This window comes from Mustela putorius, unplaced genomic scaffold, assembly GCF_011764305.1.
Source record: "Mustela putorius furo isolate JIRA1106 unplaced genomic scaffold, ASM1176430v1.1 tig00003949_pilon_pilon_pilon, whole genome shotgun sequence".
Taxonomy (NCBI): Eukaryota; Metazoa; Chordata; class Mammalia; order Carnivora; family Mustelidae; genus Mustela; species Mustela putorius.
This window is the reverse complement of record NW_025422093.1, coordinates 3,962,820-3,987,229: the sequence shown is the minus strand read 5'-3', so window position 1 is coordinate 3,987,229 and position 24,410 is coordinate 3,962,820. Positions and strand designations below refer to the sequence as shown.

General features: G+C 43.7%; 1 long non-coding RNA gene across 2 annotated transcripts in view; it reads left to right on the top strand.

The window, feature by feature from the left end:
- The first annotated feature begins 4,125 nt into the window (after window positions 1–4,125).
- Window positions 4,126–24,410, top strand: part of LOC106007152 — a 55,499-nt gene continuing 35,214 nt past the window's right edge. For both annotated transcript variants that reach the window (XR_006603649.1, XR_001181719.2), the window contains exon 1: window positions 4,126–4,166. This is a non-coding gene — a long non-coding RNA (uncharacterized LOC106007152). The remainder of the gene's footprint in view (window positions 4,167–24,410) is intronic.

The following is a 24,410-nucleotide window of genomic DNA, read 5'->3' as shown; positions in this document are numbered from 1 at the left end:
GAAGAAGCAGCTTGATCTTTTGGAACAGAGTGTCCAGAGGGTCAGTAGGACCAGTTGCTTTGGCGAATAGCCACTGATACAGAAAATGATCTAGTATATACAAGGAATACTATATATATATTTTTTTTTAATCAAAATTTCCCCCCTTTCAGCCTTTTCTCAGTATGATTGCATTGCCGTTAATGCTCTTGGTAAAGCGTAATGCTCAAGACACTGGGAAGCACATCTAGAGACAGCTGTGTATATGGCCATTCATTGATTTGCCTCCACTGGCTCGGGTGTAAGAGGTGGGATTTCTATTTGCACAGCCAGTGGTGTCTGGGTTGTTCTTGTCAGAGTCCTAGTGACAGGCACCTTAGAGCACGCAGAGTTAAGGGAAGTAGTCGATTCTTTCCTTTTCTTTAGGCCAACAAACTTCAGAGATTTGCCACTCTCCATCTTGACCTCTGTGGATTTTTAGAACAACGGGGTCGTGTCCAGAACCGTAAGAACCAGCAGGTCACGCGGCTTTTCTGAAGGTCTATTCAGCCACCTCAGAATATACCTACAGGCACGCTGATGCCAAAGTACACGGGCCATTGGGTGTGAGCCTGACGGGAGCAGAGCCCGGGAGGCCTAATGGGGCCGTTGGCTGGGTGCCAGTCTGCAGGCCCAGTCTGGCCTGCTGGGCAGCTGCACATGGTCCTGGGACCAGAGCCAGCTGGTGGCTCATGGCAGTGGTTTCTGGGTCCTGGCACCATCCCAAGATCGGCCCCAGCTCCTTAGCCCTGACCTGGCAGTGGCTTTGTTCTGGCTCAAAGCTGAAGTTCAGCCCCCCACGGAGCCACAAGGTGAAGGCAGGCCCTTGAATCCTAACCCTCTTCCGCCTCTCAGACTGCCACGCACTCTGCTCCAGGGGAGACTTAGGGCCAGTGGAGAGGGCTGGTCCTCTCGATTCATCTTAGCTTCAGAACTGTTGTAGATTTTTCTCACGCTGGGGCTGAGCCCTTCAGTGCTGTCTGCATGTGGGGCCCCAAGTTGGTGTCAACATCTCCGGGGATGGAACAGAAGCCTGGCAGGAGATGCCCTGACCCTGCCTTGTCCAGGAGCACTCTGAGGCAACTCAAGGACTGGATTTCAAAACTGGCCTTGGAGTCACCAGAAGCATCACCCCAGATCGGGGTCTCCTTAACCGGGTATCAGGAATACCATAAAACTCTCAAAATAACATGGATTTTAATCTCTATTAGAACATTTCACACCCATTTTAAATACAAACATCTTTGTATTTGAAATACAAATATTTGGGTCTTCTGCCAAGTGTGGCTAAAGCATCTTTAGAATATTTTGCTATCTTTATTGATTGGAAGGGGCGATCTAAGTAAAGCAGAGTGCTTGCTATGCAAATAAAGCTTCCAGACACATCTCCTGTCTTCCTCCCCCAGCAGATTGCCTCCAGAGCCCCTCCCCTGTGGAACTCCGAAAGCTCCTTTAAAAAAAAAATATAGTCTTTATTTGCATGTCCCCCCCTCTTGTTGCAGTGTAGTTCTCCCAGATTGAGAGAAACACAATGAAGGAAAAAAAAATTTGTTTTCAGCGCTTCCCTTTTCACAAACTCTTTTTTTGGCAACCACAACCTCGGATCCCGGCCGAGGTTCCCGGGGGCTTCAGGAACATCAATCAGTTTCGCAGCTGGAGGCCGAGGCTTTCCTCAGGGAAGACTTTTTACATAAAACAGATTGTACTTTGTCCTTGCCAGGGCAGACAAAGGTTTAAATTAAATATGCAGCGAGCTGCCGTTGGCTGCTTGCCACAGCCTGAGGGAGGGGGAAGGGAGAGCTCGTCCCTACTCTCTTTCCTTTCTCTGCAGTTGTTTTTTTTCTCCTGTTTCTGTTTTTCCAGGGGATTCAGTCCGGAGTTAAAAGACCGGGGCTCTGAGCTGGGCTTTTCTGTGAATTCGCGGTGTGATACGGCGCAAGTCACGGGGCCCCCTGGGACCTCAGTTTCCTCTTCTGTACAGTGAGGAGTTTGAGATGATGTGTGAAGGTCTTTTCCATATTTAACCTAGTAAGTTATCTCCAAATCCAGCTGTGTGCATTTCCAAGGAGCACCACTAACCTCGGCTCTGAGCGGCGTACCCCCACCGTTCCTAGGCTGACTGGGGTGACCTGGCTGAATCCTTTTCCCACACACCCCAGAGGCCAGGCGGGTGACACTTTGCGAGAAGGCGGCCTGCCAAACAAGTTAGTGGCAACTGATTCCGTTATCCGTCTTGGGGGGGGGGGGAGTTTAATAGCAGTGGGGATCGAAGTGAATTGGAGAGAAAGAGCCCTCAAAAATGGGGCGGCCTCTACCCACTGCAGCTGAAGCCACTTGTTACCACTCGGGAATGTGGGCCTCTGCGACAGCAAGACTCTTTCAGTTTCTGTTTTAAGATTATAGTTTTAAGTAATCTCTACACCCAAGGTGGGGCTCGAATTTATAACCCGGAGATCAAGAGTCGCTCGCTCTACCAGTTGAGCCAGCCAGGTGCCCCAAGTTTTTTTAAATCAAAAAAAATTTTTTTAAGTGTGAAAGTCTGAAACTTTTAAATATTGGCAACTAACTCCAAAAAAGTTTATGAATGTCATAAAATAGACATACAGGTCTATGGACTGAATTCAACTTGAAGACAGTCAGTATGCTGGACTCGTGGACCTTATGAATGTAAGAATTTGTCTTCTCTATCTCACAGAGCTGTTCAGAGGATCACTATATTTAAAAGTATGTGGTAAGCTGCAGCAATGTACAATAGACCCGAAAGGTATTTGAATACAGAAATACCCAGGGAGGGGCACCTGGGTGGCTCAGTTGGTTAAGCCTTCAATGGGAGAGTGAGTTTCAGGAAAATAGCTTTACTCACATTCAGGTTCTCAATCAACTCTAGGCCTGGGAATTAACGGAACTGTCCTTTTATTGGTTAAAAATAACTTTATTATCTAAGTCAATGCTAAAAAAATTGATTTCATGTTGTTAGTCTTGTAGGGAAAGCAGGTTATAAACGGAATACATTTTTAAACTTCAGAATTCTAGTTTCCATTCTGTAACAATGGTAGCTTTTTATGTTCTCAGCATATGAAATTAAATATCATTTTAATATATAATTAAATATTAAAGATTTATCTAAGGTAATATGCACTATTTGGATACCTATGTATTCTATGGTAGTATGATAATTGCAACAATAAGTCCAGAAAGGACAAGAGCAATTTGAGGGTTTTGTTCCCTGCATGCTAAAGGCAATCTTTTTATCTTGAGAGAGAATCAAATGAAAATGGGATATAATCCTTTAAAACAGTCATGTTAGTGGTTAAATGACCTCTTTTCCTATTTTACCAGTGTATGAAACACAAATTATAACTTCAGGAATGTATATGAAATACATTACAATTGTTCAAAGTGTATTCAAGTGATGGGCATATAACAAAGAGGCACAGGTAAATTACTAAGAAGCAAGAGGAAATGGTATCTTTCCTTGGAATGTCATGATTTTACAGATTAAAATAACTAAAGGGTACCTACATGTAAATACATTTCCTCTCCCATGGATAGATAACCATTTTCTCTTTAATGTTGTTTCCTCTTGAACTTACTAACTCAAGACATAAATACTTTATTTCTTCTTTCTTCTAAGTTGGTCTCATTTTCTTTCCCTGTATTTAAGCTTTTTTCTCCTTTTGTCTCATGTATAGAGTAAGTCTCTCGGATTTGATCCATTAATTTACAGTTTCTGGCTTATAACTTAAAAATACATGTTACATTTATAAGTACTCACAGTACATATCAAAGGACACAAGGAGATAGGGTTTCCCCATAAGCAGTGCGATATATCATGTTTACCAAATGAGAAAGCAAGGGCATAATCAGAACAGACACGGCCATGGTCAGGACAGACCCCAGCTGTATAGGACTACTCCAGACTTACTGGTTCTTTTTTTTTTTTTTTAATTTTGTCAGAGAGAGAGCAAGCGAGAGTGAGCACAGGCAGACAGAGTGGAAGGCAGAGTCAGAGGGAGAAGCAGGCTCCCCACGGAGCAAGGAGCCCGATGCGGGACTCGATCCCAGGACGCTGGGATCATGACCTGAGCCGAAGGCAGCTGCTTAACCAACTGAGCCACCCAGGCGTCCCTTACTGGTTCTTTTTAACGGTAAGTTGCAACTGTGCAATTATTAGCGCTAGAACAACTATAGCATGGGCAACACTGAGACATTTGGTTACTGTGTTAATCTGGATAACTACCCACTAGCTACTACAATTGACCAGCTCTAAATCTCAGGGGCTTTACCCAGCAAATATTTATTTCTTGCCCCCACAAAATGAGGTTGTCAGTAGAGGTTTTCTTCCACTCAGATTCCAAGCGCCTCCATCTTGTGATGTTCCCATATTAACACGTGGCTTCCAAAGTCACTGCACGAGGAATGGGAGAACTGAAGGACTCCCCCTGGGTCTGAGGACCTAGACCCAGAAGTGATAGAAGACACTTCTCACCTTTCATGGGCGGGAACTAGATCCATGTCTCCAACCCACCTGCAAGAAAAAGGAGAAAACGTAGGGAAGCAGATCAGTTGCTTTTGAGTTTCCAGCTCAAGGACTGATGGTGATTTCTTTTTTTTTTTTTTTAAAGATTTATTTATTTGACAGAGAGAAATCACAAGTAGACAGAGAGGCAGCCAGAGAGAGAGAGAGAGAGAGGGGGAAGCAGGCTCCCTGCTGAGCAGAGAGCCCGATGCGGGACTCGATCCCAAGACCCTGAGATCATGACCCGAGCCGAAGGCAGCGGCTTAATCCACTGAGCCACCCAGGAGCCCCCTGATGCTGATTTCTATCTCACGTCATGTGTTTATTTAACTGATGGTACCTTGAGACCGTAGCCTGATTCTGTGACTTCTTTGCTTCTCTAATTAGTTCTATCACACTCTCTCCAATCTACTTCTGGATCAGATGTCCAAGAGGGACAGTCTTATTGTCTTGTTTATCACCATAATCGGTTTGGGCAGAGCTTTTGTTGAAAGCCATCTGAAACGGACTGACCAGTCTACAGACGGACTGTTCTAGATTACATGCCCACACCTGTCATAGCCATCTGTGAAAGAAGTTTGGGAATAAACTGCTTAGGAATTTGGAGATAAACAGAATAAATGAATTTGGCAGAACTGTTTAGAATACTGAAGATTAAAAACATATCTAACAAGGTCTTCATTGTTATTAATTTGTTACTATATCACAATAATTGCAAAATCAGCATCTGTCAAGGTCTTGTAGAGAACTACAGCTTTATTTTTTCAAGCCTATTTAAGTAGTCTGAATTAAAAGTAGCTTATAAATGCCAGTCCACAAACTAAGGTGTACTAAAATGTATCTTTCATTTTTATGATAGTTGAATTTAATTTCTATTTTATGTTTCCATTCCATGGAGTGCAAGAAACTTAATTTTGTTAATTTTCAGGCCTCTCCTTCCTACCCAGGGTTGCATCTAAGATTCAAAGTATTTATGGATTTATGCAGAATGGAGGCATTTGACAGTGTTCAGTATTGTCCTCTCTACATATCCTGCCTGGCTTTTATGAGATACCGACAGTGGCAAAGATCACCACTTATCTCAGATACCCATTTTCTCTTTCTTTAGTAAAAAACCACCTTATTTTAATCTGGGTACATGGCTGCCCAGCTAGTGACTGCATTTCCTGTGTCTCCTAAAGCTAGGTATGGACACGTGTCTAAGGGCTGGCTGATGCATGGGTAGTGACTGGGAACGACGCGTCAACTTCTGGGTCATGTCCTCAAGCAGCATCTGCTGACCCTCAGCTTTCCATGTTCCTTTTTCTTTCTCTCTAAGGCTGGAATAAGATAGGGCGATGATGAACCAGCTTGATTTCTGAAGGGCACAAGGGTAATATCCTGGGCGGGTCAGGGGTCGGGGGGCAGTGGCTCCTGGTTGGCCTGGTAGAGCAGAGCAGAACCAGCTCCCTGGACCTCTACTAACTTGAACTTGCATAGGACAGAAATGAGTGTTCTGTCTTGCTAAGGCTCTGTTATTTTGGTCTCTGTGAAAGCAGCTGGGTCAATATCTTAAAGGATACACCCACTTTCTGGGGTGGTTACTGCTCTGCTCCCCCTGGCTTCTGATGGCCAAGCCTCTCTGTGTTAAGAATGTTCTAATGCTTCCTTACCAGCTGCACCATGAGAAACTCTGCTTCTGTACTTGTCTTGCATTTCTGGCATCATTCTGCTGCCACCACCCCAGTCTGTGGCTTTGAGAGCTCTGTGGGACTCACAGAACCATCTGCTTGGATCCAGCATACATATTTTCCATCTACTTCTGTGCATATGCTGGACCCAGGAATAGCGAGTCCTCTGGCTTCCAGATTCTACCTAGAGAGGGGGCAGAATACTTTGCTCCAGAATCCCCAAATATATCTGGGCATTTCATTATCCTTCGCTCCCCAGCCTCAATCAGAGGGCTCAGCCTAGGACATCAGTGGGATGAGACTAGAGTCCCTTCTTTGGAGCCCACTGGTGTCTTTGCCTTCCTTTCAAATCTCCCTAGTCCTCCTTATCAGAGGAATCTTTCTGAGTATTAACAGCATGGGAAGTTCTGTTCTAACATGTCAGGTTTCCTTCTAAATCTTTTTGCCTTAATACCTGGACCAAAGGTTTAAAAATATTTGGTTTCCACTGTTGGTTACCAGAGTGGAAAGGGGTGGGGGATGGGTGAAATAGGTGGTGGGGTTGAAGAAGTGTGCTTGCCGTTGTGAGGAGCACGACATTTGGGCCAAGTCACTCTATTGTACACCTGAAACTAATGTGACACTGTATGTGAGCTAGCTGGAGTGAAGGTAAAAATCTAAACAAGAATAAGAAGAAGAAGAAGAAAATAGAAAGAGAAAAAAAATGTTTTCTTTTCCTGAATTCTGCTGTATCATTCCATCTCTGAGCCAAGGAAGGCAGAACATCCCATGAGGCAGAGGGTGGTGATAACTAAAATAATGCAGATGGATGGAAGTGTTTGTTAATATTTCAAAATTTCATCTGTCAGTGAGCTAGAAGCCAATATTGCCAAAGACGTGTCTTTTAGGAGTTCCTTCAGGCAATAAATAAGAATTATTTGTTGTGGTGCAGTGGAAGGTACATTGGCTCAAGATTTACAAGTTTTGTGTTCCAGTCCTGGTTTATGCCTCTTCTTTGGAAGCATACCTCCTCTGTCAATAGTAAAGTACAATTCCCGATGTTTGTCTCTTTTATCCGTGGACTTGGACTCCGCTCATTGTGTAATGTTGGGAAATTGACCTGGATTTCAAGCTTCAGTGTTTGCTATACATTTCCATTGCCCTTTGTTTTAAATGATTTTATTTATTTGTTTTTGCAAGAGAGAGGGAGAGATAGAAAGAGAGAGTGCACTAGTGTGTGGAGGGGCAGAGGGAGAAGGAGACTCCGTGCTGAGCAGAGAGTCTCCCAGAACAGTGGGGTCATGAATGGGGTTGAATGCAGATGCTTGAGTCACACAGGCGCCCTTCATAGCACTTTGTACCTCAGACACAGGGAACGCATGTGGAATAATAATAGTTTATATTTAAACAGCATTTTAAAATTGTAAGTATTATTCTTAGTGTTTCACATATACTATTTTTTCGGTAACTCATTTACAAAATGATACTAAAATACAATCCAAAGGGGTACTAGGATTTAAATCTATGCAATCTGGTTCCAGGGTCTGTGCTCTTAATTATTAAGCTAGACAACCTCTTGTAACAGGAAATATTTTGAAGGAAAGAAATGAAAACGTACTATAATTATTGGAGGGCTTTCCTGGTTTGATTTAGAGGTATTGATCTTTCAAAAGCAAATTATGACTCAGCTCTGCCTAAATTATCCCAACGTTCAGATTTGCTTGGGAATAACTGAATGCATGCTCATAGTACAGTTATTAAAATTGCTATTAATTTTTGTAAAGTGCATTTTTATAAGTACATTTACTTTATTTAAACTCCCTCCTTCCAAAGATGGATTTAGGTCAGGGATCAATGCAAGCAACTCAGTTTTGATTTCTACTCAGAAATTATAATTCAAAACCAGTATTAACCAAGTAATAATGAGGTAAAGGTTTTGCTTAGCTTTGTTGAAGGGATGCTCTTTAAAGGACTTCTACCCTAGCCAACCTGTGTAATTGAAATTTAATTGCACGATAAAACTTTATCACCATCTAGTGTCAGTAAGGAACACTGCAGTAATGTTGCTTGTCCCTCTTCCTCTGCTTCCTTCTGTATTATCTAGCCTTTCTAGGTGCTGCGGCTTGATTCCTTTACCAGTGACCACAGGTTCTGTAGACTATTTTAATAACTGGATTTTGGAGTAACACCTTTCATGTCACTTCTCACTTCCCAAGCACGGTGTCTTTCATGAGCGGGCTCTCAGGGGACCATAAGGATGTTCATCCGAGTTCGAGACCATGCGCTCACCCCTCAAAGAACCCTTTACTTTAGCTTCAAGATGCTGAACATGGGAAAAATCTTCATGATCTCTATTTAAATCACTGGGAGATAGTTTAGATGTTCAGAAGAACATCAAGCTAATAGATCAAATTTCGGTGTGCTCGCTGTATTAGTTATCCACGGCTATTTAACTAATCGCCTCAGTGCAGGCCGACTAAACAGCAGAACACGGATTATCTCACAGTGTCTGAAGGTTGGGGATCAGGGAGTGGCTTCCCTGGGTGCTTCTGGGCTAGTGTCTCCCTCCAGGCTTCAGGAGGCTCAAAGCCAACCGGGGTGGAGGGAACAGCCTCCTAGCTAACTCTCATTTGGTGGCAAGTTCTGGTTTCTGGCTGGCTATCTGCCAGAGGCTCAGTTTCTTGACATGTGGGCTTTACAGGACTTGCTTCCCCCAGAGCAAGAGAGGAGAAGGGAGCCTGAGGGAGAGAGGGGGTGGGAGGGAAGAAGGAAGAGAAGTGGGGAGGGAGAGGGGGAAGCCATAGTCTTTTTTTTAGAACCTAGTTTCAGAAGTAATGTTTTGCTTCTACCGTATGTTACTGGTCACTCAAACTGGTGTGCCTGGGTCTGGTACCATGTGGTGGGGGACTACACAGGGTGTGAAAAGCAGGAGGCAGCAGTCTTTGGGACCATCTTGAAGGCTGGCTGTAACACCCACCTTCACGCTTCAGTAAATAGAAACATTTTGGCCCGTTTTTGTAACTACCTCCTAAGTGAGTTTAGCCCTGAGAGATATAAATGGGAAGGAACTTCTTCTTCCCAAGGGCTTTCAACCACTGCTCAATCTCCCTTCCTTGCCCCGTGACTGACATCTCTGGTAGATCCCGTGGCTCACACTGGGCTGTGCCAAGAGACGAAAAAGCTTAGTGCTCTCAACTTCAGTTCCATTCTCATCTCTTTACCTCTTCTTGCTGCTGACTCTGTGAAGAAAGATATCAGGGTTCTTCCAAGAATTTTTTGACTTTTTTTTTGCTTCTTTCTTGCTTTCTAATTGCTTTAGCATGGGGTCCAGTGTGTGGATTAAAGTGGAGCAACAGGGGTTTATATTTAGCTGATAGTGTAATAGTCCTCTCTTGGCTAATTCTAGATGATACTCATTCCCTCCTTTAACCCGAGCATCCAAAGACAAGTTCTTCAGGTGAGGATGTTGGTTATTTAGAGAACCTGTGAATGGGGCTTCATACTGTTTTAAGTTTTTAAGTCATTCTCTGGTTGGCTTCTTAAAATCCTGTCAACCTTTGTTCTGTCTTCGGGGCCTCACCCTACACAGCCTCCTCCTGCTGGGGAGCCCTGGCCTCAGGAAGCAGTGGTCTTGGGTGGTAGGTTCTCTTCAGGATGGCTTATGCCTTGCTACGCCCCACAGGTCCCTTTGGTCAACAGGAAGACATCATGTGGCTTTTTCCTACCAAATGCCTACCCATCTAGTCGTCCCTCCGTCCCTGTCCCATAAATGTGCTGCTTCAGCCAGTCTTCTGCTTTGGGAATTCTCCAGATGGACGAAGAGCCCAGGTATAGGTGCCAACAAATGCTTGTGGATGCTTCTTGTCTTTCCCTAGACCTCTTTCTGCTCTTTGGTCTCCAAGTAGTATCAGGGCCTGCAATTTTAGGGCTCTGTAAACATCCAGCAGAGGCAAGATAGCAGTTTACTGTCTTTTGGGTACTCTTGGTCCCTGTGACTGGTTTGCCTGGAGCCTCTTATTGGCTTGGCAGTAGGTGAGAAACATTTGATTATGGGAGGGGGCAACCCCCCCAAAATCCCATTCAAATGACTGTATGGCCTTCTTTTATTTTTTAAAAATTATTATTATTTTTAAAGATTTTATTTATTTATTTGACAGAGAGAAATCACAAGTAGGCAGAGAGGCAGGCAGAGAGAGAGAGAGGGAGAAGCAGGCTCCCGCTGAGCAGAGAACCCGATGCAGGGCTTGATTCCAGGACCCTGAGATCATGACCCGAGCTGAAGGCAGAGGCTTTAACCCACTGAGCCACCCAGGCGCTCCTATGGCCTTCTTTTAAAATGGTTGGAGAAAGGGGCTCCTGGGTGGCTCAGCCATTAAGCGTCTGTCTTTGGCTTAGGTCATGATCTCAGAGTCCTGGGATCAAGCCCCACACTGGGCTCTCTGTTTGGCGGGAAGCCTGCTTCTCCCTCTCCCACTCCCCCTGCTTGTGCTCCCTCTCTCTCTGTCTCTCTCTCTGTGTCAAATAAATAAATAAATAAAATCTTAAAAAAAAAAAATAAAATCACTGGAGAGAACTAACAGGGACCAAGATCTGAAGGACCAGCTTGATCATTTTTTAATAAAATTCTGCAGAAATGTGTCTAGGAAGTCTCTTTGGCTGTAGGGCCTTAGCTGAATTTCAAAGATAATGAGAAAACCACTTTTAACATATTAAATTCTGCTCAGATTAAAACATGCAGAAACTTACAGATTTAGTTGAAATCCCCTGTGTCCTTGTCCTGAATTCCACTCCCCTCCTTGCCTAGGGTGTTTTCAATGCCATATGTATTTAATCCTTCCCGGGTCCATTTGGGCAGCTCTGACAGAATGCCACAGACTGGGCGGCTTCTAAACAACAGAAATTTACTACTTACAGTTCTGGAGGCTAAGAATCTGAGATCAGAGTGCCAGCGTGGTCAAGGGAGGGCCCTGTTCTGGGTCACAGACTTCTCATTGTATCCAAACATGGGGGTAGGGCACAAAGGAGCTCTCTTGAGCCCCTTGTGTAAAGGCTTTAATGTCATTCATGAAGGCTCTGCCCTCGTGAACTATTTACCTTCCACCTTCTAATACCATCCCATAGAGGGGTGGGATTTCAGCATTTGAATCTGGGGCGGGGGTGGGGGAGGGATGAACAAACATTCGGACCATAGCAATACCTGCTATCATATGTGTCCATATCTATGAAGAATATATTGTAGGTATTTTTCAAGGTTATAGAAATGGTATTTTAGTATGCATTTCATCCTGCAACTTGCTTACATTGGTCCACGTTAAGATGGATCTATGTGGCTACTTGAACGTCTAGTTCTTCCTTTTAGTGATTTTACAATATTTCATTTGTTAATATGAGATGTATTTTATTTATTTATTTGTTTGAGAGAGAGGGAGAAGCAGATTCCCTCCTGATCAGGGAGCCTGACATGGGGCTTGATCCCAGGACCCTGAGATCATTACCTGAGCCGAAGGCAGACGCTCAGCAGACTGAGCCACCCAGGTGCCCTTCATCATTCATGTTTTTATACTTCTGTCTATATTTCAAGTTTTTATACTTCTGTCTGTGTTTTGGGGAAGTTTTTTACTGTTACCTCCCATTTCATTAATTTTTTTTGTTTAATGTATCTGGGTTAGAGTTTTCCTGATTATTGTATTTTTAATTTTAGTCACTCTATTTTTTGCTTCAAAGATTTAAAATTCATTATTTCTCATATACCTTTTTTCTTATCATTTTTGCTCACAAATTCTTGCTTTACAAAGATGAAACATTCTTCACTGAAATTAATATACTTATTTTCAAATTTTGTTAGATTCTTTAAAAAAATTTAATTGTTTGGAAATCCATTTATATTTGGAATGCAGAATTTTTAGCTAACTTTCTTAGCATTAGATATTACTTTTCATGGTTCAGAAATTTTGTTTGTAGGTACATTTTGAGGCATATGAACATTTCTGAAAAAAAAAAAAAAAACAACAACAACAAAAAAAAACATCTATTTTCCAGAGGCACCTGAGTGGCTAACTTAAGCATCTGCCTTCAGCTCAAGTCATGATCTAAGGGTCCTGGGATGGAGTCCCCCCCTCTCGCTACCAACCCCGAATTTCGCTCCCTCTCAGCAAGGAGTCTGTTTTTCCCTCTCCCTCTGTGTGCACAGGAGGTGCACTTTCTTTCTCTCTCTCTAATAAACAAACAAATAAATAAATAAATATTAAAAAAAAACAAACACTTTCCTTTTACTTTCATGTGGATGGGATGAGGGGTCTACAATTTACAGAGAGGAAGGCTTATTTTATAAGCCAACTATTAATTATTATTATAATGAGTTTTATTATAAGTTTTAATTAAGTTCCATGAATAATTCCCTTTTGTTACCCTTTATTTTTTTAGATATTTTATTTTTATTTATTTAATAGAGAGAGAGAGTGCAAGAGCACAATCAGGAGCAAAGAGAGAGAGAAAGAAACAGACTCCTCAGTGAGCAGGGAGCCTGACTAGGGGCTCAATCTCAGGACCCTGGGATCATGCCCTGAGCCAAAGGCTGACGGTTAACCGACTGAACCACTCAGGTGCCCCCTTCTGTTACCTTTTTATCACTAGTTTTGTTTTGGTGGCTGAAGCTTGTTGATGCCTAAGGAAGTGATGTGTAACTATATTGGGGCCTGAATGTTAAACACATGAAATATGGGGGCTGAGGGGAGATGGAGAACAATTCTGTACGCAACAACGTGTCTTCAGTAAGTACTTGTTAAATCAACATCACTGATTTCCGTATGTCTCCCTGTTTCTCATGGTCATGGTCACGTTCCCTTAACGGAGAGTTGATCTTTTAGGCTTTCTTGTATCTGTATGAATCTGATATTTTTCCTTTGTCTTTGGATCCCTTCTGAAGAAATGGGTATCCCCAGTAATTTATGTATTCCCTGGTATTCCATAATTTGGATATATAAAACACACTTTCCAGGATGGCCTAAATGAAAAGACAGAAATACCAAGTGGTGGCAAGGATGTGGGACAGCAGGGGTGCTCATGCTCTGCTGGTGGAGGGTAAGTGGGTACAACCATTTGGCAAGCTCTCTGGCAGCATATCAGAGCTAACCGTCTTATACCCCATGACCCAGGAGGTCTACTCTTAGGTGTTCATCCAGCAGAAATACACCCATATGTTCACCAAAGGACACATAAAAATGTTCAGAGTCACACTGAACATCAAAATAAAATGGGTCAGGAAGCCCACCTGGGAGACATGACTTTCCCAGAGGCCCTGTGTATCCCATGAGCACAAGGCAGTGAGGGATCTGTCTTAATCGGCCTTTCTCTCTAGGCATGAGTACTGCAGGGTTAGCAACCCTTAACTCCAGGACGATGGCCTGCGGGGCTGGAGTGTGCCCAGACACACAGGCCTAGAAGTCCAAGAGGCCCGAGGGCGGAAAGTGCTTCTGGAGGGACACATGCATGCATGGGTTCCTGGGGGGGTGAGGGGAGGTGGAGGGAAGATGAATGAGGAGATTGGTAGAGAAGATCAATGAGATTGTGTGCGGCAATGAAAAGGAGTCATCTACAACCCCACACAACCAGATAAACACGTCTTCTAAAAGGAAGAGTAGGTGAAACAGTGGTGTACTTGTGCAAGGGGTGGTGGAAAGAGTCCACCCCAAGGTGTAGACAATATCTGTAAAGAATTTTAAAAAAATAATAAAGGGACTAAAAAAAATCTGTTTTTCTTTTTCAAAAAAAGATTTTTAAAAATTTATTTATTTAATTTATTTTTAAAAAAGATTTTTTTTATTTATTTGACAAAGAGAGACACAGTGAGAGAGGGAACACAAAGAGGGGGAGTAGGAGAGGGAGAAGGAGGCTTACTACCAAGTAGGGAGCCCGGTGCAGGGCTACATCCCAGGATCTTGGGATCATGACCTGAGCAGAGGCAGACACCCAAACTCCGAGCCACCCAGGCACCCCCCAAAAAGATTTATTTATTTTTAGAGAGAGAAAGAGAGACAGAGAGAGCCCGGGGTGGTGGGGCAGAGGGAGAGGGAGACAGAAAATCTCACAGACTCTCCGCTGAGTGCAGAACCCTGCTCAGGGCTCCATCTCACCACCCTGAGAACCTGACCTGACTCGAAACCAAGAGTCAGAGCCACCCAGGCGCCCTCAGTTTTGCTTTTTCACTCTCACCCTGTGTTATGAGGGTGAGAGCAGAGTAGGTGATAAAATACTCTCTCCTGTGAGGGCAGACGTCTCTTCCCACCCCTCCTCTTCCAGCTCGGCAGGGAAATAAACCTGCCACCAAAGAGGATATGCTAGGTGATTCCACTTACAAAAAGCGAGAAAACAGACAACACTAATCAATGCTGTTGGCAGTCAGGTTGGCTTTTTAACCCTTTGGGGGTAGTGACTGGCCTGGAGCAATAAGGGATTCTAGGGGCTGGAAATGTCCTGGATGTTGGTTACAGGGTGTGTTCGCTTTCTGAGAGGTCATTGAGTTGCACTCATCTGGTCTGTCTCTGCACGTCTCCATATTTTACTACAGTAGAAAGTTTTTTTAAAAAAGGTACAACATATATATATATATTAAAAATTACATACACTTAAGAATTATCGTTTTGCCTAGGAATGTGTATCTGGCTTGGTTTGGGCAGGCAATCTTTCTGTCTGCTTTGACAGCAAATTTCATCAGGATCACTCAACAGCCTAAAACTGATACTTTTAGAATCAACCCCTAAAAACTCAGCACAGACATTCATTCAGCGCCTGCCACATGGGAGATGTACCGAGCCCGGCGTTCTGATGAGGAGATAGGGAAGCTCCTTCTTTTGCTGAGAAGGAAAACTGGCTTATAAAATGATGGAACTGCTTGGGACTTAATCACACGAAACTAGACATTTACCTTTAAACACAGGTGGCAGATAACCTGTCGTATCTCTCCTTTGCTATTTCTGTGGGGTGTGAGTTCTTTTTGAGGTCGCTAACTTTGTAGCAGAGGCGCTGTGTTGGAGCTGGGAAGAATGAGAAAGGATAAGTAGAATAGCCGGATGCCAAAAACAGAAGCTGAGAAAAGGCGAGAGAGAGAAAGAGAGAGAGAGAGACAGACAGAAGACATTGCTCCTTCCATGCGTATCAACCAGCATCAATGAAGAGATTAAACAGAACCAAACTGTCACTCACTCTCACTGGGTAACAGAAAGGACATCTTTTTGCTCCAGCAAAAAGCAAGAAGGATGTCATCTTCGGATAAAGGGCTCTTCTTTAAATTGAATAAGTTTAGCTTTAGGAAATAATCTACTTATACTTCTTTTTAATACTCTCCTGTGAGCTGGTAACACTTCCTCTCTGTGTCATGCTTAAGAGGAACCTCTCCTCTGACCCAGGGGTTCGGCAGTTTTTTCCATAAAGGATGAGATCATAAATATCTTAGGTTTTGGGGGCCACACTGTCTTGCCAGTACTCCACTCTGCCGCTGTACCTCAGATGGTGTGGAAATGAATGGGTGTGTCTGTGTGCCATAAAGCTTCTGGACACCAAAAGTTTTGGACACTAAAATTTGAATTTCGTAAGACTTCTTGGACGCAAAATGGGATTCTTCTGGTGATTTTCTCCCTTCACCTCAACCATTAAAAAAGGCAAAGGCTGGGTGCCTGGGTGGCTCAGTGGGTTAAGCCTCTGCCTTCGGCTCAGGTCATGATCTCAGGGTCCTGGGATCGAGGCCCACATAGGGCTCTCTGCTCAGCAAGGAGCCTGCGCCCCCCTCCCCGCCTTCTCTGCCTGCCTCTCTGCCTACTTGTGATCTCTCTTTCTGTCAAATAAATAAATAAAATCTTAAAAAAAAAAAAAGGCAAAGGCCATTCTTCGGTTTCAAAACTCAGCTATATTAAAACAGGTGATGGGCTAGATTGTCCTGCCGGCCAAAGTTGGACTCTGGGGCTTCATTCTGACATCTCCACTTTATGCAATATATTTCTGCTGCAAGGCTTGTCCTCCTGGCCCCTTATCACCTTTTTTTTTTTTTTTTTAAATTTTAAGATTTTATTTATTTATTTGAGAGAGAGCATGAGCAGGGGGCAGAGGCAGAGCAGGAGGGAGAAGCAGACTCCCTGCTGAGTCAGTTTCTAGAAAGCTGTATGGAAGGTAGGAATTACGGCAGCAGTCCAGGCCATACCTATTGCTCAAAACTATAGGGTAGGCTTGTACAGGGCAGGCTTGTATCTCAAGTTGGTGCCTTTTCAAACTCGTGGTCTTTAAGTATGTGTTCAAGATCTCTTCACTTGGGGAAAGGTTAAACACTCTGTGGGAGGGATACAGCCTCCTCAGCCTCTTCATTGTTACAAGAGCATGTCCACACTGGCCTGAAACTTGCTCACCTTCCACAAGTCACACTCGGAGGCTACCTAGATGCTTTCCCTAACAGGTAACTTAGCAACCACTTTACACACCCTCGTGCGATCTTACCATCTCTACAACACATAATAACGTATTTCCTTCAACCACACACTGCCCTTCCCAGAAAGAGTTTCGGTAAATACAGAATTCTCTGTCTGGTTCCATTTCCGGTGATATCCTGGTGCCTGCCTGCCTCTGACCCCAGCCTGGTGTGCAGTCATCAGGTTACTAGTGGGTTCTGGCAGAAGGCGGGTAAACACCTCTCCGGGGAGGGGAAAGCAGAGGATGTATCTTAAATCTAGTCTTCTGGTCCCTTGTTGGCAGAGAGGGATCTCGGGCAGAAATGGGGTTTCTGAAGATGCTATGTGAGATAGTGGGATAAGCTGCCATTTGGATGGTAAAGGGGGCCACTGGCTTGGGAGGGGACAGCTGTCCTGTGCCAGAGAGCTCGGTGAGCATAAATGTGCCCCTCTGCATGACGGGAGGGGACTGCCATTTGGTTTCAGAAGGAAGGCAAGATGCCTCTGTCTCCTCTGAAGGTGAAGAAGGTCTAGACAATAAATTTCACCCTGGAGCATGTCCCCAGGGAATGCAGCTTGGTAGGGGATGCCCAGAAACCACTGATGTGTAGAGCGTGTGGCTGTTAGGAACGAGGGCTTGGTGTCACATGCTCCACCCCTTACTCATAACCTTGGGCTATTCATTTAGAAATAGAGATGATAATAGGACCACATGGGGTTGTTGACAAGATTAAGATAATATGAGTATATAGCACGGGGTAGGAGATATTGACATACCAGAAAGAGTCATGGGTCAGCAACATGTCAGATATTCCTGGCAATGTGACCCCATTTGAATCTCTAAAGAGTGGTCTGGCATTCAGACACACGAGTCACATGTGTTTCCATGTGCCTTGGGTGGCCATGAGGTTTATCCCTCCCCCCCCTTTAAAAAACCACATCCCTTTAATAGAAAGCTACAGCAAACACCATGCAATATGTAAAAAGGACCACTTATTTATTATCACTACATGTCAAAAACCATCTGGACCATTTTCTTGTAACAGATGTTTGCCAAATTAACTTTGGAAACAGAGAATTCATGCAGGGTATTTCTCTTAGCACAATGAATGCAACTAGGGCAGATACGGATAAAATTTTCCAAACAATATTAAGCCATATTACGGTCAGGTAAAAAACCATGGTGACCGCACACACACATTCTTAGAATTGGCAGAGTGCTCAGGAAATGTCAATAAACTCTCTCTCTTAATTTAGGCGAAATTCATTTAGAAATGATGTAAAATTCAGAAGAGCCTTAAAGACTTGACCTTGAAGACTTAAAAACATTCAATTTATGTTGTTCACGGTAATGGTAATTATAACGTGAAATATATTCATTTGGTCTTCCTCGCTGCTGCAGAGACCTCTCAAACCCTTGGAATTTCCTGTGCTGAGAGAAGAAAGGTGTCTTTTGCTATGTTAATGAGGGGATGTTTGGAATGCTTCTAAGGATAGAGTCTCCTGCCAGAGAAGCCAACCCTGTGATAAGAGGATTAGAGCTTTTAGCCTTGAAAGCCTCGGGACCAGAAGGTAGGGCTGGAGGTGATTGAGTTCAATCACCAATAACCAATGATTTAATCAATCATGCCCTACACAAATGAAGCCTTCATAAAAACCTGAAAGGATGGTATTTGGGAAGCTGTGGGTTCGTGAATGTAGATTGGTAGACAGTGGCGTGCTTGGAGAGAGCATGGAAACTGCATTCTTTCCCCACACCTCACCCTATGAGTCTCTTCCATTTGGCTGTTCCTAAATTATATCCAGTTATAATAAATTGGTAATATAGTAAGTAAAACATTTCTCTGAGTTCTATGAGCTGCTCTAGCAATTTACGCCCAAGGAGGGGGTCATGAATCTCCAATCTATATCTAGTTTGTCAGAAGCTCAGGTAAGCTGGACTTGAACTGGCTCTGAAGGTGGGGGAGGAGGGAGGTCTTAACCGCACTGAGCCCTTAACCTGTACGATCTGGGCAGTCTCCATAGACGGCGTCAGAACTGAACTGAATTGTAGAACACTCAACTGGTGTTTGAAGAACCACTTGGTGTGGGGGGTAAAAACCATATGCTAGAATGGAATGTAGAATCTTATTAAGAAATAGTTACCTTCTGCTAATTCTTAAGGAGTGTTTCATTCACAAACATACTGTGTTAGGACCTGAGAATAAAGAGTCTATTAAGAAATAGCCTCTAGGGACACCTGGGTGGCTCAGTTCGTTAAGTATCTGCCTTTGGCTCAGGTCATGATTCCAGGGTCCTGGGAAATCCCACATCAGGCTCCTTGCTCAATAGGGAGCCTGCTTCTCCCTTTGCCTGCCTCTCCCCCTGCTTGTGCTCTCTCTCTCTCTGACAAATAAATAAATAAAACCATAAAAAAAAAAAAAGCATTAGCCCCTAACCCTTAGAGATCTTTTTTTTTTTTTTTAAAGATTTTATTTATTTATTTGACAGACAGAGATCACAAGTAGGCAGAGAGGTAGGCAGAGAGAGAGGAGAAAGCAGGCTCCCTGCCAAGCAGAGAGCCCGATGCGGGGCTCGATCCCAGGACCCTGGGATCATGACCTGAGCCGAAGGCAGAGGCTTTAACCCACTGAGCCACCCAGGCGCCACCCCCTTAGAGATCTTTTAGTCTAATTAGGAAGCAAGTAAGTCAACACATCCAGTATGGTTAAGGTATAAAGATTCAGGTGTATATTGGATTCTATGGAGATCCAGAAGGCAGCCATAAAAACCAGACTCCTGGACCAGGGAACATTTCTTGAAGGGGTTGAAACTTGAGGGATGAGAGTCAAAAAGCAGTCAGGGTAGGATGGGACATTGTAAGCAACACAGGACAGTAAGAGAATACTGATACTATAACACCCAATAGCTTTCAAAATGTCAATCTCTCATATTTTCAACAGGCTTGTATTAGCTTGAGATTTAATATAACCTAAAATCTAATATTTGCTTTCTGTAGAGTCATAGAATGGTAGAACATGAGAGGATAGTTAATAATACTTAAGACCCTTTCTTTTTTTTAATTTAATTTAATTTTTTCAGTTTTCTAAGATTCATTGTTTATATACCACACTCAGTGCTCCATGCAATACGTGCCCTCCTTAATACCCACCACCAGGCTCACCCATCCCCCTACACCCCTCCTCTCCCAAACCCTCAGTTTGTTTCTCAGAGTCCACAGTCTCTCATGGTTTGACTTAAGACAATTTCTGAAAGGGGAACCCTCTTACACTGCTGGTGGGAATGCAAGCTGGTGCAGCCACTTTGGAAAACAGTATGGCAGTTCCTGAAAAATTAAAAATAGAACTATGCTATGACCCAGCAATTGTATTATTAGGTATATAACAAAGGATACAAACACTATGATCAGAAGGGTCACCTGCACCCCATTGTTTATACAGCAATGTCCACAATAGTCAAAATATGGAAAGAGCCTAGATATCCCAAGACTAATGAATGGATAAAGATGTGATATATGTACACAATGGAATATTACTCAGCCATCAAAAATTGAAATCTTACTATTGCTATGAAATGGATGGAACTAGAGAGTATTATGCTAAGTGAAATAACTCATTCAGATAAAGACAATTATATGATTTCACTCATATGTGGAATTTAAGAAACAAAACAGATGAACATAGGGTGGGTGGCTCAGTCATTAAGTGTCTGTCTCCGGCTCAGGTCATGATCCCAGGGTCTTGGGATCGAGCCTCAGCTCAGGCTCCTTGCTCTGTGGAAAGGTTGCTTTTCCCTCTCCCACTCCCTTTGCTTGTGTTCCCTCTCTCATGCTTTCTCTCTGTCAAATAAATGAATAACATCTTTAAAACAACAAGAACAACAACAACAAAACAGGTGAACATAAGGTAAGCAAAGGAAAAACAAAATAAGGTGAAAACAGAGAGGGAAGCAAACCATGACAGACTCTTAACTACAGGAAACAAACTGAGGGCTGCTGGAGAGGAGAGGGTGGTGGGGTAACTGGGTGATGGGCATTAAGGAGGGCACTTGATATAATGAGCCCTGGGTGTCATATGCAGCTGATGAATTACTAAACTCTGCCTCTGAAACTTATAATACGTTATATATTAATTAATTGAATGTAAATAAAACATAAAAAAACTTAAAAGTAATAATAATACAATATTAAAACCTCTTTTTAAAATCCCAAAATAGGGGCGCCTGGTTCAGTCTGTTAAGCATCCGCCTTCTGCTCAGATCATGATCCCAGGGTCCTGGGATGGAGCCCCACATCCTTAGGAGCCCCACATCCACATCTTCCCTCTGCTTTTGCTCTCTTTCTCCATCAAATAAATAAATAAAATCTCAAAAAAAAATTTCAAAGTAATTTTTGTTTTTATAGAACACATAGATAAGCAAGAGAAGAGAAAAATTCATGTTTAATTCTACTTCTAAGATGTCATGAATATTTTATAGCTAAAATCTTGAAAAATGCCCATGTTTATTTCCTTGAAATAAATTTAGGATTAACTCCAAGATAAGAATTACAAATTAAAAAAAAATTCCCATTTTCAGGGCTTTCACTGACATGAACAAATACAGAAAGACTGTACTTAGGTTTGGAAGCCCGCGCTGGGGAGTAGGTGGCTGAGTCTCCCGGCCCCTAAGCATCGCTGAATGAGATCATGGCCCCTTTGGCTTCTTTATCAGCCAATGGGGAGCCGCAGCCAAAGTCAGGTGATCAAGGGGCCTCCTTGGTGCAGCAGCCACAAAGTCCAGGACGCCAGACGGAAACCAGGGGCGCAAGGGAGCTGGATCCCTGCAAAGATTCCTCTGGGCTGGGAAGGGGGCCCTGGGCTTTGGTGCTTTGGAACTCCAAGAGGGCAGCCACTTGCTGAAGCAGTGGACCCCAGCCTAGAGATTGCCCCACCAGGCTCCGGGGGGCAGTGAGCACCTTGGCAAACCCCCAGATGTGTGTCAGATCAGGTGCCTGTCCTCAGGCCGCAGGTCCGAGGCAAGCCAAGGAGCCTCTCACGCACGACGTCTGGGCCGCCCTCCAACAGCTGCAGCGCTGCGCCCTGGGCGCGTGAGTCCCCGCGGGCGAGGCCTGCCAAGAGCCGCGCCGGTTCTCTGGGGGCTTGTGGGCCTGCGGACACGAGCCCCGTGGGTTTTAGGGTCTCCTCTCTCAGGTGCAGGTCTTAAAAACTGGGGGTCCCTTGGTATGGGGTTTAAACTCTTGACTCCTCAAGGAGCAGCTTGGTTTGGCGTTCCCTCCTCACTGTGGTTCTCTGGACCTGGCGTGGGGTCCAGAACCAGGCCCCGTCCCGGCCTCTGCCAGGGCTTGGATGCAGAGGAGTTGCTCAGGCGGGATTTAGGTTTTGGTTTTGTTACTCACCGCTCCCCCACCTCCCGCCCCAGGAAGTCCGTCTTTATGTAGCTGTAGATTTGGTGTTTCTGTGGGACCAGGTGAGTTCAGGATCCTCCTCTGTTGCCATCTTGAACTGCAACCAGATTTTTTAAATGTTACTACTTAATCATGTATTTTTAAACAAAGTTGAGAGCAAATCAGTACGTCTCTCTTCCTCTTGAACAAGACCAGTGTTTTTAGAAGGCTTTAACTTCCTTCAAATATTCCTCCCATTGTCTGCCTTTGAGCAACTTTTCCATCTTCCGTGCTATTTTTATCTAGTATTTTATTTCCATTTTGTTTTCCAGTGGGGGAAAAAAAAGTTATCGTCATTATTTATTTATCTAAATAAATAAACTTTGGTTTTCAGGGCAATTTTACTTTCCCAGCGAAATTGAGCAGAAAGTTCTGAGCATTCCCATACGCCCTTTATTTTTGCCCCATCCTCCTTATTTTTAGTCAAATCTTACTTGAATTTACCAGCGCTTGTTGTGACTTTTTGTTCCCCCTGCGCCATGCATCCTCTCCCTTCCATCTGGATTTATTTTTATTCATACGAAGAGAGCTTCATTATGATTTCTAGAAGGTCAAAATAAACATTTCTAGTTTTTCAGGTATGAAAACTTCTACTTGGATCTGTGAATGGATTTAGTCGCTAGAATTTTAATTTTTTTTCTTCGTATTTTTTTGTGAGCAAGTTCATGTTCACGGGCATTGTCTTTTTTTGGCGGGGGGTGGGGTAGGGGGAGGAAAGAGAGGGGAGATGGACAGGGAGAGAGAGAATCCTAAGCAACCTTCGTGCCCAGAAAGGAGTCTGACGTGGGGCTTGATCTCACGACCCTGAGACCATGACCTGAACCAAAATTAAGAGTTGGAGGCTTAACTGACTGAGCCACCCAGGCCCCTGGGCATTGTCTCTTTTGAGACTCCCATGCATGCCTGGGAATGGGAAATCTCCCATGGGATGGTTCTTTTTTGTTTTTGTTTGTCTGTCTCTGTCCACATTCAACAGTGCTCATGAGTCCCAAACTGGTTTTTCTCTTAAATAGCATTAGACTTACAGAAGAGTTGCAAAGACAGTACAAGGAGTTCCCATCACTGCAGCCCTTCGCCAGCTTACATGTAGCCTTTAGAAATTCATTAAAAATTTCTAGCTAAATTCTTCCCAATACCTTATATGGTGTCTGAGAAATCTGTCCCAGCTGAGTAAAGGCCTGGATCCTTTGCTCCCTGTGGATGCCTGTCTTTCCTCAGATTTTGAGTTAGTTGTTGGCTCTGTGACCTCAGCTTTCTGAAGGAATTGTGAAAGTTAATTTGCAGTTTGTCTAGCTTGTTTCTTATTGTAAGTGGGGTAGTGATGCTTTCCCACCCTTTTTATCTTCAAGGGGGACCAGTTGGGTGGGTTTGTTGTTTCTTTTCGTTTTTCCTGATTCTCCGTTCTTTGTAGAGAATTGCGGTTACCAATGACTCCATGGGAATTCCCCCGAAGATAGAAAAGCCCTAAAAGGATACCTTTTCTTTATTTGGTATTTCTGTTTTGTAAGTTACACTGTCTGCCCACGCACGGTTTATGGGCTTAGCAAATAATCTATTCTATACATGAATTTCATCTATTTTATTCTGCTTCCTATTGTTTTGTGTCTGTGAGATTGGAAACACTTTGAAGAAAGAGGACGTGAGCTCTGCTTTGGTATACCATGTATATTCCTTCATGCAGCAAGCATTTTCTGATCCCCTGCTCGGTGCCAGGAGCTGTGCTAGGAGATGGGGGTATTGTGGGGAGCAAGCAGGAAGGTTTCCCACTCGTTAGTATTGCGGGGGGTCAGATAGTAAATGAACATAGAATAAATGTATAATTACTTACTAGGATAAAGAAAAGTATAGGATGCTCTGGGACCTAATTTATACTGGAAGTTCAGGAAGAGTTTTCTTTGGAAGTGACTTTTACATTGGGACTTGAAAGCTAAGTAAGAGTTATGGGAAGAGTTGGGAAGAACAGCATCGCAGACACAGAACAGGGTATGCTGAAAATCTTTGATTAGTAAAGAATGTGGGGCATCTACAGATCGGAGTGAAGGTTGGTGAGGTTAGAATAGCCTGAGTGAGCTGGAGAATGAAAATGTCTGGCATGAAATGGACTTGGAGACACACTCAGCGGCGGAAAGATACAGGGTCTTGGAGGAGTTGATATTTCATTTTAGTCTTGGCAGCTGTGGAAGGGCTTTGATTCAGTTTGCATTTGAAATCATTGGCCTGACGCTGGATGGAGGACTTATTACGGGGATAAGCAGGTCATCAGGGTAGTCCCGGCAAGGGGTGACAGCGGCCCAAGGAGGGTAGTAGCCGTGGGGTTTGAGGAAGAAGGCGGACTCATAGTACAGTTT